General features: G+C 44.0%; 1 pseudogene; it reads left to right on the top strand.

Annotated features, from left to right (window-relative positions):
* Positions 1–10,845: 10,845 nt before the first annotated feature.
* Positions 10,846–11,836, top strand: LOC115317062 (annotated as a pseudogene).
* Positions 11,837–12,116: the final 280 nt, after the last annotated feature.

Raw genomic sequence — 12,116 nt, 5'->3', positions numbered from 1 at the left:
GGTGCGACTTACACGCATCTTTTATATATATATATATATATATATATATATATATATATATATATATATATATATATATATATATATATATATATATATATATATATATATATATATATATATATATAAATATGGACCTTAAGTAATAAAATTCGCAACGGCGGTTCCATTTTTCGTTCGATTCCTCGACAAAAATGTTGAAACTTGCTCTCTCGCGCGCGCGCATATTACGGTCATAATACACATACGCGAGCGTTTCAGTCCGGTTTCGCCGCATCAACCGTACAAATATGTAGGCGCAACTCATACAAAACCGCGACTTACAAAATAACTTTTTTTCTTTTCTTTTTTTTTTTTTTTTTACGAGCCTTTTATAGGGAGTGCAACGTATACAAAGAACCAACCGATGAACCGGAAAATACGGTAACTTAACGCAGAGCGTGTTCCGTGTTGGAGGGCTCGCGTGTATTTGTGCCTATATCTGTGTGTATCTATATATGTCCGTGTATGTGTGTGAGTGAATGACATCAGTATTTCCGCCATAGGTATTTACAAAAAAAAAAAACGAGTGAGAATGTTAGAAAATGAATGATTGAGCTGTAATGTCCTAGTGCCACTACGCAGACATTCAACCTCGCAGCTTACAGACGTCAAATACGCGTTAATAAAAATTTCCTTTTTATTATTTCTTTTTTTACGCCAAAGCTTTGTCAATTGCATCCCCAGAAATCTGTGCCATCGCATGCTAGCGCCATCTCTTGGCGGATTATGGCAACGCTCCCATAGAAGCAATGTATTAAATATAGAAATACGGCAATATTTGCTCAACATCACATTTTTTCAGATTTGCCATGCTACCCGTCCAACCTCTGACTCGATCCAATCCTTCCGCAAAAAAGTCAAGATTACAGCGCATAAACTGCAGGTTCCTCATTCGAGTAAATTATTTGATGTATAGCCACTATGGGTGGTATCAGGTTTGATCGGTTTTTAAAATATATTATTAGGTGAGTGAAATAAATTTTAATTTTATATTATAAATACAACCCTCCCCCAATCATATGACAAAGTTTCGTGATTTGTATGATATTTTGTAATGCGTAGAAAAAACATCCTTCTGGGGCACCTCTCCCAAACGTGCCACACAAAGTGATTTTCAAACCTCCCTAATTTAAAAATACAGAAAGATACGAGATTTGCCATATAACTGCGACAAGGCAAAAACATCCAGGAAGCGTAGTGTACGCTCTGTCTTCTCTCAAACTTATTTGCTCGGGTTCCTGAGACCAGTTTGTCGAACCAGGCGCATAATCGATCAGCCAGCTGTTCAGAATCGTTGCCTGCATTCTGTTGCTGGGATCACTAAACTACCAAACAAAGAAAGCAACTATTTGTTTTTTTCATTTAGAAATTTTATCATGGCTAAGAAAAGGTATAGAAATATTGTTATTAATCAATAAGAAATTATTGACCTTGGCGAAGCTACATTTAAGGCGAATAAAGTGGGAATATTGAGTGATTATTTGGCAAGGAAGCTGACTGTACTTGATGGTCTCTTCAAGACACGTCAAGCACATAAATTCAAAATATCAAGTAAAAAACATGTCGGTCGATCCAGCGAGGAGAACATTGGAAAATGAGAACTACGTAACGTCCTCGCTCGAACGCCATTCCCATCGAGGAGGTTTATTTTCAAGGATATGCAGTTGTACCATGATTGATTTGATGGACTTAAATTTTATCATTTTTCCCAGTTAAAGACCCGAATGTTCTAAACAAGTTCCTTGTGGATGAGCGGAGGCCCAAATTTGAAAAGTTGGACGAAGCCGTCAAAACGGAAAAACCAGGTCTAGTTTGAAGCGGTTTTTCTCAAGACAGATTTATTTCCAAGTATTTGCCATGGCACTAGCATGTAGTAGAGGGATGAAAATTATACATTTCGCCCAGAATGGGTGCATGAGCCGTGCTCCAAAAGTTCCCTGTGAAGGCGCGGGTGCTCAAACTTTAAAAATGGGACGAAACCGTCGAAACGGAAGAACCAGGTCCACTTCGGAGCGGTTTTTCTCAAGACAGATTTATTTCGAAGTATTTGCCATGGCACTAGCACGTAGTAGAGGGATGAAAATTATACATTTCGCCCAGAATGGGTGCATGAGCCGTGCTCCAAAAGTTCCCTGTGAAGGCGCGGGTGCTCAAACTTTAAAAGTGGGACGAAACCGTCCAAACGGAAAAACCAGGTCCACTTCGGAGCGGTTTTTCTCAAGACAGATTTATTTCCAAGTATTTGCCTTGGCACTAGCATGTAGTAGAGGGATGAAAATTATATATTTCGCCCAGAATGGGTGCATGAGCTGTGCTCCAAAAGTTCCCTGTGAAGGCGCGGGTGCTCAAACTTTAAAAATGGGACGAAACCGTCGAAACGGAAAAACCAGGTTCACTTCGGAGCGGTTTTTCTCAAGACAGATTTATTTCCAAGTATTTGCCATGGCACTACCATGTAGTAGAGGGATGAAAATTATACATTTCGCCCAGAATGGGTGCATGAGCCGTGCTCCAAAAGTTCCCTGTGAAGGCGCGGGTGCTCAAACTTTAAAAATGGGACGAAACCGTCGAAACCGAAAAACCAGGTCCACTTCGGAGCGGTTTTTCTCAAGACAGATTTATTTCCAAGTATTTGCCATGGCACTAGCATGTAGTAGAGGGATGAAAATTATATATTTCGCCCAGAATGGGTGCATGAGCCGTGCTCCAAAAGTTCCCTGTGAAGGCGCGGGTGCTCAAACTTTAAAAATGGGACGAAACCGTCGAAACGGAAAAACCAGGTCCACTTCGGAGCGGTTTTTCTCAAGACAGATTTATTTCCAAGTATTTGCCATGGCACTAGCATGTAGTAGAGGGATGAAAATTATATATTTCGCCCAGAATGGGTGCATGAGCTGTGCTCCAAAAGTTCCATGTGAAGGCGCGAGTGCTCAAACTTTAAAAATGGGACGAAACCGTCGAAACGGAAAAACCAGGTCCACTTCGGAGCGGTTTTTCTCAAGACAGATTTATTTCCAAGTATTTGCCATGGCACTAGCATGTAGTAGAGGGATGAAAATTATACATTTCGCCCAGAATGGGTGCATGAGCCGTGCTCCAAAAGTTCCCTGTGAAGGCGCGGGTGCTCAAACTTTAAAAATGGGACGAAACCGTCGAAACGGAAGAACCAGGTCCACTTCGGAGCGGTTTTTCTCAAGACAGATTTATTTCCAAGTATTTGCCTTGGCACTAGCATGTAGTAGAGGGATGAAAATTATATATTTCGCCCAGAATGGGTGCATGAGCGGTGCTCCAAAAGTTCCCTGTGAAGGCGCGGGTGCTCAAACTTTAAAAATGGGACGAAACCGTCGAAACGGAAAAACCAGGTTCACTTCGGAGCGGTTTTTCTCAAGACAGATTTATTTCCAAGTATTTGCCATGGCACTAGCATGTAGTAGAGGGATGAAAATTATACATTTCGCCCAGAATGGGTGCATGAGCCGTGCTCCAAAAGTTCCCTGTGAAGGCGCGGATGCTCAAACTTTAAAAATGGGACGAAACCGTCGAAACCGAAAAACCAGGTCCACTTCGGAGCGGTTTTTCTCAAGACAGATTTATTTCCAAGTATTTGCCATGGCACTAGCACGTAGTAGAGGGATGAAAATTATACATTTCGCCCAGAATGGGTGCATGAGCCGTGCTCCAAAAGTTCCCTGTGAAGGCGCGGGTGCTCAAACTTTAAAAATGGGACGAAACCGTCGAAACGGAAAAACCAGGTCCACTTCGGAGCGGTTTTTCTCAAGACAGATTTATTTCCAAGTATTTGCCATGGCACTAGCATGTAGTAGAGGGATGAAAATTATACATTTCGCCCAGAATGGGTGCATGAGCCGTGCTCCAAAAGTTCCCTGTGAAGGCGCGTGTGCTCAAACTTTAAACATGGGACGAAACCGTCGAAACGGAAAAACCAGGTTCACTTCGGAGCGGTTTTTCTCAAGACAGACTTATTTCCAAGTATTTGCCATGGCACTAGCATGTAGTAGAGGGATGAAAATTATATATTTCGCCCAGAATGGATGCATGAGCCGTGCTCCAAAAGTTCCCTGTGAAGGCGCGGGTGCTCAAACTTTAAAAATGGGACGAAACCGTCGAAACGGAAAAACCAGGTCCACTTCGGAGCGGTTTATCTCAAGACAGATTTATTTCCAAGTATTCGCCATGGCACTAGCATGTAGTAGAGGGATGAAAATTATATATTTCGCCCAGAATGGGTGCATGAGCCGTGCTCCAAAAGTTCCCTGTGAAGGCGCGGGTGCTCAAACTTTAAAAATGGGACGAAACCGTCGAAACGGAAAAACCAGGTCCACTTCGGAGCGGTTTTTCTCAAGACAGATTTATTTCCAAGTATTTGCCATGGCACTAGCATGTAGTAGAGGGATGAAAATTATATATTTCGCCCAGATTGGGTGCATGAGCCGTGCTCCAAAAGTTCCCTGTGAAGGCGCGTGTGCTCAAATTTGAAAAGTAGGGCGAAACCGTCAGTACTGAAAAACCAGGTCCACCTTGAAGCGGTTTTTTTTTTTTTTTTCAAAATAGAGTTATTTTCAAGTATTTGCCATGATACCAGCATGTAGTAGAGAGATGAAAATTATAAATTTCGCGTCGTCTACCACTTGAGTATAGAGAGACCAAGGTTCGAGGAGATATCATAGAAACAACATCTGAGCGGATGAACACTGAAACCTTTCAGACTCGCCAAACTGCTTGGCCCGTGGACAACACGACAACGCCCAACGAGCCTTCAAAGCAATTCTAAAAGCGCAACGTGCGCGCGTGCGTGCATCGTGTATGCGGACGCGAAGTGATAAGCTAAGCTATGTTTTTTCTTTAACACTAACTTTGATCTCCCCTTTCCTAACAAAGTAGCCAGACCCTCAGTCTTTGTTCAATAAAACGGTGGCCGGAAGCGTACTGCTGTAGAAAATTATGTTAGCCCTGGAATAAAGAGCATTGAGAAAGAAACGGGTATTACTCTGTCTCAGTCACAAATGAACAGAAAGGTACTTCACGAACCTCGGAACCAAACCAACACAGAGAGTGCGCCACGTGATCAGACGGTATTGCGCAGCAGTGCGAAAAATGTAAAGTCATGTGGCACGCTCACCGGGCTGGGTTGGCTGGGATGAATCGTAACGTTTGCTGCGGTTCATTGAAGAGAAAAATTAGATATAGCTATAAATAAGAAATTATAAACCAAATCGTGTAGGAGATTCTCATGGAACTCGCAGCATTTTGCACCGTCTTTTATGGCGTAAACGCTTCTTCGTTAAAGGGGTCTGGAACTGTTATGGAACCTCTATGAATCTTTGTCGACTTCCGTGAGGTCCTTTATATGGCTTCTTCCGTGAGTGCTTTTTTGGAATTCTGAAGATGCTCCGGAAGGGTACTGCGGGGGGATAACGTAGTGGTCGACGGTCACGCGTGACCCCACGGATCATGGGCACTTGACCGTGCGACCTGCACGTTCGTTATTTCTAGTGTGGCTACGTGGTGGACGAAAACCGATGGGCCATGGTCACGTGACCCCCACCCACAAACAAACGACGCTTACGCATGAACATGTGGCCAGCAAAAGTGCGCTATTATCAGTATTGTCAGGTTGCTTCCGACTCAGTCACGCGACCAGGTGTGGCCATCAAAGGTGCGCTATTTCTTATGTGGTCACGTGGTGGACGTGACCCCACGGACTATGGTCACGTGACTTCAGTGACGATGGACAGGTGATCCCTTATGATCATGATCACGTGTCCGTGCGACCACCGAAGGTGCGATATCTTATGTGGTTGCAACCACCACCCCCTCGACAGACCGACCAACGTGAAAACTGAGAAAGGTTTTTTTAACTTTATGATGTGTGAGGGCAGACATTAACATAAGCTCACGACGTTTTTGTTAGAGTATTTGAAGGCCTTGAGGAACACAGGCTCTAATCATTGTAGTGAGGTCATGCTATATGATAAAATTTTAACGACTGTGTCTGTTTAAAGCAATTAACGGAATAGGACCGAAGAATTGCATACTTCAGGAATATATCGCATATTTACTCGAATTAGTTTTTATACTAGACCTCGGCGTTTGGACAAAATCAAAGATTCGGGAGTTCCGCTCGTTTCAGCTGAATTTACTGTGGAGTTATAAAGTCGTTCCTAAATCCTCCGATTTCCTCTTTTTACTAGCAGGAACCAATCTCGCTCGGTGGCCGCTGTGTCAGCGGAGTAGTACTCACACATTAGAATAAGAACGGCGTTGCATTGCACTTTTGGAAGTACCTTTCTGATAGGCGTATCAGAAAGTTACGCTGGAATTATGCGGAAGTGAAAAAGGCAATATCATTCATGTTGTTGACAGAACATTTGTATTTTTTCACACGTACGTGTTTTTGATTATATACAACGCACATGCGCAGCAGCCTGTTTCTTGAAATGTGAATAATCTTCACAATCTCGATGCAGCAGTCCTCACTACTGCTCTTATGTCATGCTCCAAAAACGTGGTGGCGTGTGCAAATTTCTGATAAGTACTAAGAACTCCTGATATGGTCATAACGCCGTACTGAGCTGAATTGTGGGAGCTTGTCACGTGGGCCTGAAAGCTCCTATATAAACGCATGCACCCCGAGATGGTTCCTTTGTTGAACTTGCACGTTGCCTGTTCGTCGATCACTACTCGCAACAGCCATCCACCTCTTCATGTCCTACTTCGCGGTGGAGAGAGTTATCGCCAAAACGGTGAGTAAGGTTTCATGTTATTTTATACTAGTGTATAATAGGACAGGACAAATTATAATTTCTTTTTATATGCTATATTATAATGTACCGCAGATGTTGGTTTTAGCTTTTAAGGCCAGCTTTCGATTAATGCTCATATCCACCTATTTCCAGCTAGTAATTTCAACGTCGTTGAAATTTTAGTTTCATCGCATAGCCATGCTCTGTCTTTTGTGTTCGTAAAAACTTGGATGACGCTTAAACTTCGCCTTTAAGAGTAGAACGCGATAGCGTTATCGGGCCCCGTTCGCATCGCCTTCTCATTCGCTTCTCATGCTCTTGAGTCACGCAACAACATAGTGCTCATGACACAACAGTCCTCGTTCCCAAGCCGTGCAAGCGTGCGTTGCGTGGCCTAGTCAGTACCCTGCCTGGCTCGCCACCGGAACGGTCGTAGGTGTGAATCCCGCCCGGAATTCTTCAATTTTTTTTGTTTAAGGCGAATGAAGGACTTTATAAAATGAAATTATTTGAGGCACGCGGCGACCTTTAATTCGCATTGCATTTTATGTTTTAATCACTTTCATTCCACGCGTGACGTCACGTTTCACGTGAGCTTTGGGGGTTGTTTGAAATTCCCGCGCGAGGTCATGTGCTGTCACGTCATACCCTATCGAACAATCCTGGATTTTCCCGTCACGCCACCGACGCCGACTTTTCTGTGACACGAGCTCGTTAACGCTCTCGCATTAAAAGCCCGTATTTCGCGTGCGTGTTCACCGTGGTTCGGCTCTTTGTAACAGTGAAGAGGGTAACACAAATAAATGGAGCACAAATAAAACGACCTTGTGCCTCGCCGGAAATCAAACACGGAACCGGCATTCAAGGGCAGCCCAACTTTAATGGTACCACGTTCACTGGAAGATGAAGTGAAAAATATGTCAGAAGTCTTAGAAGCATATCAGATGAAAAAAAAAAAGATGTTCCTGATAATTTTGTTAGCCAGCTCCTGCGCTCTATCTCCGCAAGAAAAGATTGATTTTATCGACACGTGACGTGACCAACAATGACGCTTGCGTCGTTGTTGGTCACATTGCGAATATTTGTGGCATTTGCTGTCTGTCTTTCTTCAGTCAAGTTCCGTTGTTTGTTCAGCGCTTGCCCTATTTGCCTCTCTTCAGCTTTATTTCTTTTATGCGATGTTGTAATTTTTACAAATATGCACAACCAACTCGCCTGCATCGCTTCTTTAATTCTAGGGCAGTTTCAATGCCGGTCGCACAACCACTTTGTAATTGTCACTCTTAGTTACGTCATCGCGTGATCTGGTTACATGATCACATGACCTACAGAAAATAATTGCCATAAACACCTAGGCAGAAGTGCAGAGGTCTCTGGCGGCACCAGAAGACCAGGAAACCAAGCAATAGGCTCTCTACGACAAACAAATAGTTAAATTGAGTCAATTGCGATTTCATGGGGAAAGAGTAAATATACCGTGGTACTGTTCTAAAGTCGGTAAACGCAGAATGCGTTGAGTGTCTTAGCCTTTCATGGAAATTCCAGAAAAACAAAAGCCAAGCAAGTATCAAATCCCCAAAAGTAAAACAACTCAGAAAACCACAGAAATCCGACGGGAGAAACAGGCTGACGAACACAAAGCGTTCTGCATCTATCGACTGTATACGTAGTATTAAGGACCATACAAATTTCAATCTTCTCCACGAGTGCACAAGGAAAACACCAAACATCTGGCTTTATTCAGTGTTTGGATAAAGCCAAATGTAGGAACAGAGTGACAATAAAATATCCCGAAAAGCCAACGTTTATTATACAATGCAATTCTGCATTTAACAGTTCGATCGACAGAATAAATTGGAGCCTCAGGATTTTATTCAAGGTCACTTTTTGTTACATTATGTGCTGTGATTATAACGAACTTTCCACTGACCTGCCCACATGAATCCAGTTTTATATATTATCTCATTAGACTGCAGAGAGTGTTAACGTTTGGCGTCCGGGTGATTGTACACTTTTATAATCAAGGTTGCACTTTATTTTGCAGAGAAAGGGGTACCTCCTTAAGTGGACAGGATACTCCAAGTGGAACTGCACCTTTGAACCACGTCGAAACCTGACTGCTCGCTGCTTGGCAAGCTTCGAGACGCCGTCGAGACCCACAGATGCTCGCCTCGAAGCAGCGCGGGACAGTTTCGTCCTCGCCATTCGCCAGAAACTGAGCAACACGAAGACATCCAGTGGTCTCGTTAAGGTTCCTTTTGAATTCGACGTATTTCGCTGGGTGTTTGCTAGCAAGGGTGAAAGCCTTGGGAAGGGCTGGTCTCTTTATAGTCACGAGTCTGACTTTGAACGGCTTAATTTGCCGGATGGATGGAGGGAAGTGTTCCGTAAGTCGGGTGAAGGTGCTGAGATTGCTTTACCTATAAGGATGAAGCCAGTATTGCGTTTTTCACGTAAACTTCAAGGAAGTGACGGCGAGGTTCTCTCGTACCCCCATGAAAAAGTGCATATTTACATTTCCACGCAGGCGCGAACTCGAAAGAGTCTTGATGTATGAACGGCTTAACATATTTCCTCGTGAAGAGAGCCAGTTATGGACATACTTCGAGAGAGTGTAGCGGTCACATTTGTGGGGGCGAGCGTATTGCTCAAGTGCAAACTTGAGGCAGTTGTTAGAACATTAACCTGCGAGCCCAATCTCGGGATGAGTTCTCTAATCCAAAGCTATGTAAGAGTCGCCAACGAAGGACAAATCAATGAGAAATTTCTCTCACAGTACCGAAGAACACTATCCACGGTCCACAAGTTAAAGGGCAGAAAAAGGTATAGTTTTCTTTCAAGGGACACGACATTTCAAGTCGACCTTTTCGAATTAGTTGGTGAAGCATTCTTTGCAAGCTCTGAAGAGCTAGGTAGTGGCAGCCAAGGCAGCAGCACTCCCCATCACGACAGGTTCGAGCAAATTTCAACCATTCATCTGGACAATGAATCGGAGAGTACGACTCAAGTCGGTGGGAGTTCTCCGCCTGTTCAGACCTGTCTTGCTCTAAGCGGCCTTGAACGGAAAAACGTGGAACTACGTAGCACAGTTTCCAGTTTGGAAAGCGAGGTGGCCCAGCTAGAGGAAGCGCTGAAAAAACAAGACCAAAATACTGTTAATTTTGGTAACTATACACACAGCGGCGCTCTTATTGGCCAAGGAGCCGTAGGAATGACTACCGGCTTCTTTCCAAACTTTCGTCACAGCTTTACGACCAGTCAGAAGCCTTGGTTTTACAGTACGGAGTACACCTGAGCTCTGTGCTTGTTCAAGACAACCATGAACAGTTGCATGAACTGAATTACGAGGACGACAGCGTTACGAAAAATGTGCGTAGAAGTCTACCACATTCCTCGTTCTTCGAGATGACCAACGCAGAGAAAAAGCGTATTGAGGATTTAGTGTATGTTCTAGATGAACACACAGTAAGCAACACTGCGTGGAATGAACTGAAACGAGTTCTTCCTAGTCTTCCTACTTCGGACACCTGGAACTGCACCTGGGGCCCAAGTGTCCTTCAAGCGGGAGCTTTGTCGGTACATTAAGTCCGCTGCCGAGAAGTCCCATGCCAACTTAAAAGAATTCTGTAGATCTAATCCTTCGGTTATCGTTAAAATCGAAGGGGACGGATGCAACGTGACAAGAAAGGGCACGTGGACCACGCTGAGCTTTTCAACACCAGATGGCGATGACAGGCACAGCCCAAAGAATCACTGCCTTCTTGGTATTATTCAGACAAAAGAAAACTACTTCGCCCTTCGAGAAGGATTTGGAGAAATTATCAAAGAAGTCAATGATGTGTCCGCGCAGAGAGGTATTCTTGTAGACGACAAATTCGTGTCCGTGGATCTCTGCTTCGGTGCGGATCTGAAGTTTATTTTGCTTCTCCAAGGCATGCAGTCGGCGGCTTCATCCCATCCGTGTCCAATCTGCAAGGCCAGTAAGGAAGAACGCTGAAATCCCAGCATCCCATCAGGCTTTTTTAATTCATCTGCGATGACTCGTACCCTAGATGGAATGAAAAAAGACTGCGACAATTTGACAAACTCTGTTCGTTATCCGCCGCTGCTCATGATAGAACCCTCCCGTGTGGTACCTGACATCACGCACATGGGAATGAGAATAGTTGATAGGCTTGTTGAGAACCTCATTCTTAAAATGCAAGACAAAGATTCTTCAATAAAAGTATGCAACACATCAGCGAAAGAGGACCATGTGGCTAAGCTTATTGCGATTATCCACGATTGTGGCGTCAGCATCCATCTTTTTTCTTCAAATGATTCGAAACATCAGGGGAGGAGCTTCAGTTCGCTGGCAGGAACTGACGTTGACGTACTGATAGAAAAGCTGCCTGGTCGTCTTCGAGATGTCCTTCATCACGACACAGCCGAAGATGTTGTTTTTGCTCTGGAACATCTTAAGAGAAGTACTTAATGTTTACAAGAATAATACATCGGGCTCTGACGTCTCTGCGCGAACAAAACTTTTTCTCGACGTTTTCGTGCGGCTGGGCGCAAACCGCAAAGGATATGGTCGAGACCGTGTGACTCCCTACATTCACATATTTTGTGCGCACTCGGCGCAAAAGCATGTACAACTGCACTGCCTGGGCCATTATTCCAGTCAGGGGCTTGAGAAGAAGAACGACACGCTGAAAAAACTGCACCACACTAAAACTAACAAGTGGGACGCCGCATGGGACGTCTTAAAAATAGTGAAGCGGGGAGAATTGCAGACTCAAAGGCCGCCAGTAAGAAGCTACACAAAAAGATCTCGCGAGTACTTGTCTCTGGGCGGTATTCAAGAAAGTCGAAAGAAAAGTCCACGTAGGAGCGTTGTTCCGCGAAATGACAATCCTAGTGGGACTTTGGATCTGGATGCGATGCGCCCCGGTGAAATTAGAACAGAGTTGGCACATCGTGGTATAAATACATCAACCAGGGACTTCCAGAAAGTAAAACAAATGCTCAGAGACTCTGAGCGCTGATCAACCGCTATCTGTGATGCGGTTTTGTGACTCGAATGAGTAGTCTGTTGCCAAAATAACCTACGCGACTATTATTCCTACGTTCAGAAAACAAAGCCGGGCAATCCTCTTGTAGCGTAGGAACTCACTTGTTGCAGAGATCTTAATTGTGTTTGCTATTTTTATCTTGCGTTCATAGTCTTGTGATTTCTACGAGCGGTCATAAGTTCTCGTAGGTATCGTTTCTAGTTCATCACTCGTTTCGTGACGTGTAATGCAAGTGTTGATCAGTGAGAGTTTT

This window comes from Ixodes scapularis, unplaced genomic scaffold (genome assembly GCF_016920785.2).
Source record: "Ixodes scapularis isolate PalLabHiFi unplaced genomic scaffold, ASM1692078v2 PGA_scaffold0__279_contigs__length_252992795, whole genome shotgun sequence".
Classification (NCBI taxonomy): domain Eukaryota; kingdom Metazoa; phylum Arthropoda; class Arachnida; order Ixodida; family Ixodidae; genus Ixodes; species Ixodes scapularis.
The sequence above is the reverse complement of the archived record's forward strand: the minus strand, read 5'-3'. Positions and strand labels throughout refer to the sequence as shown.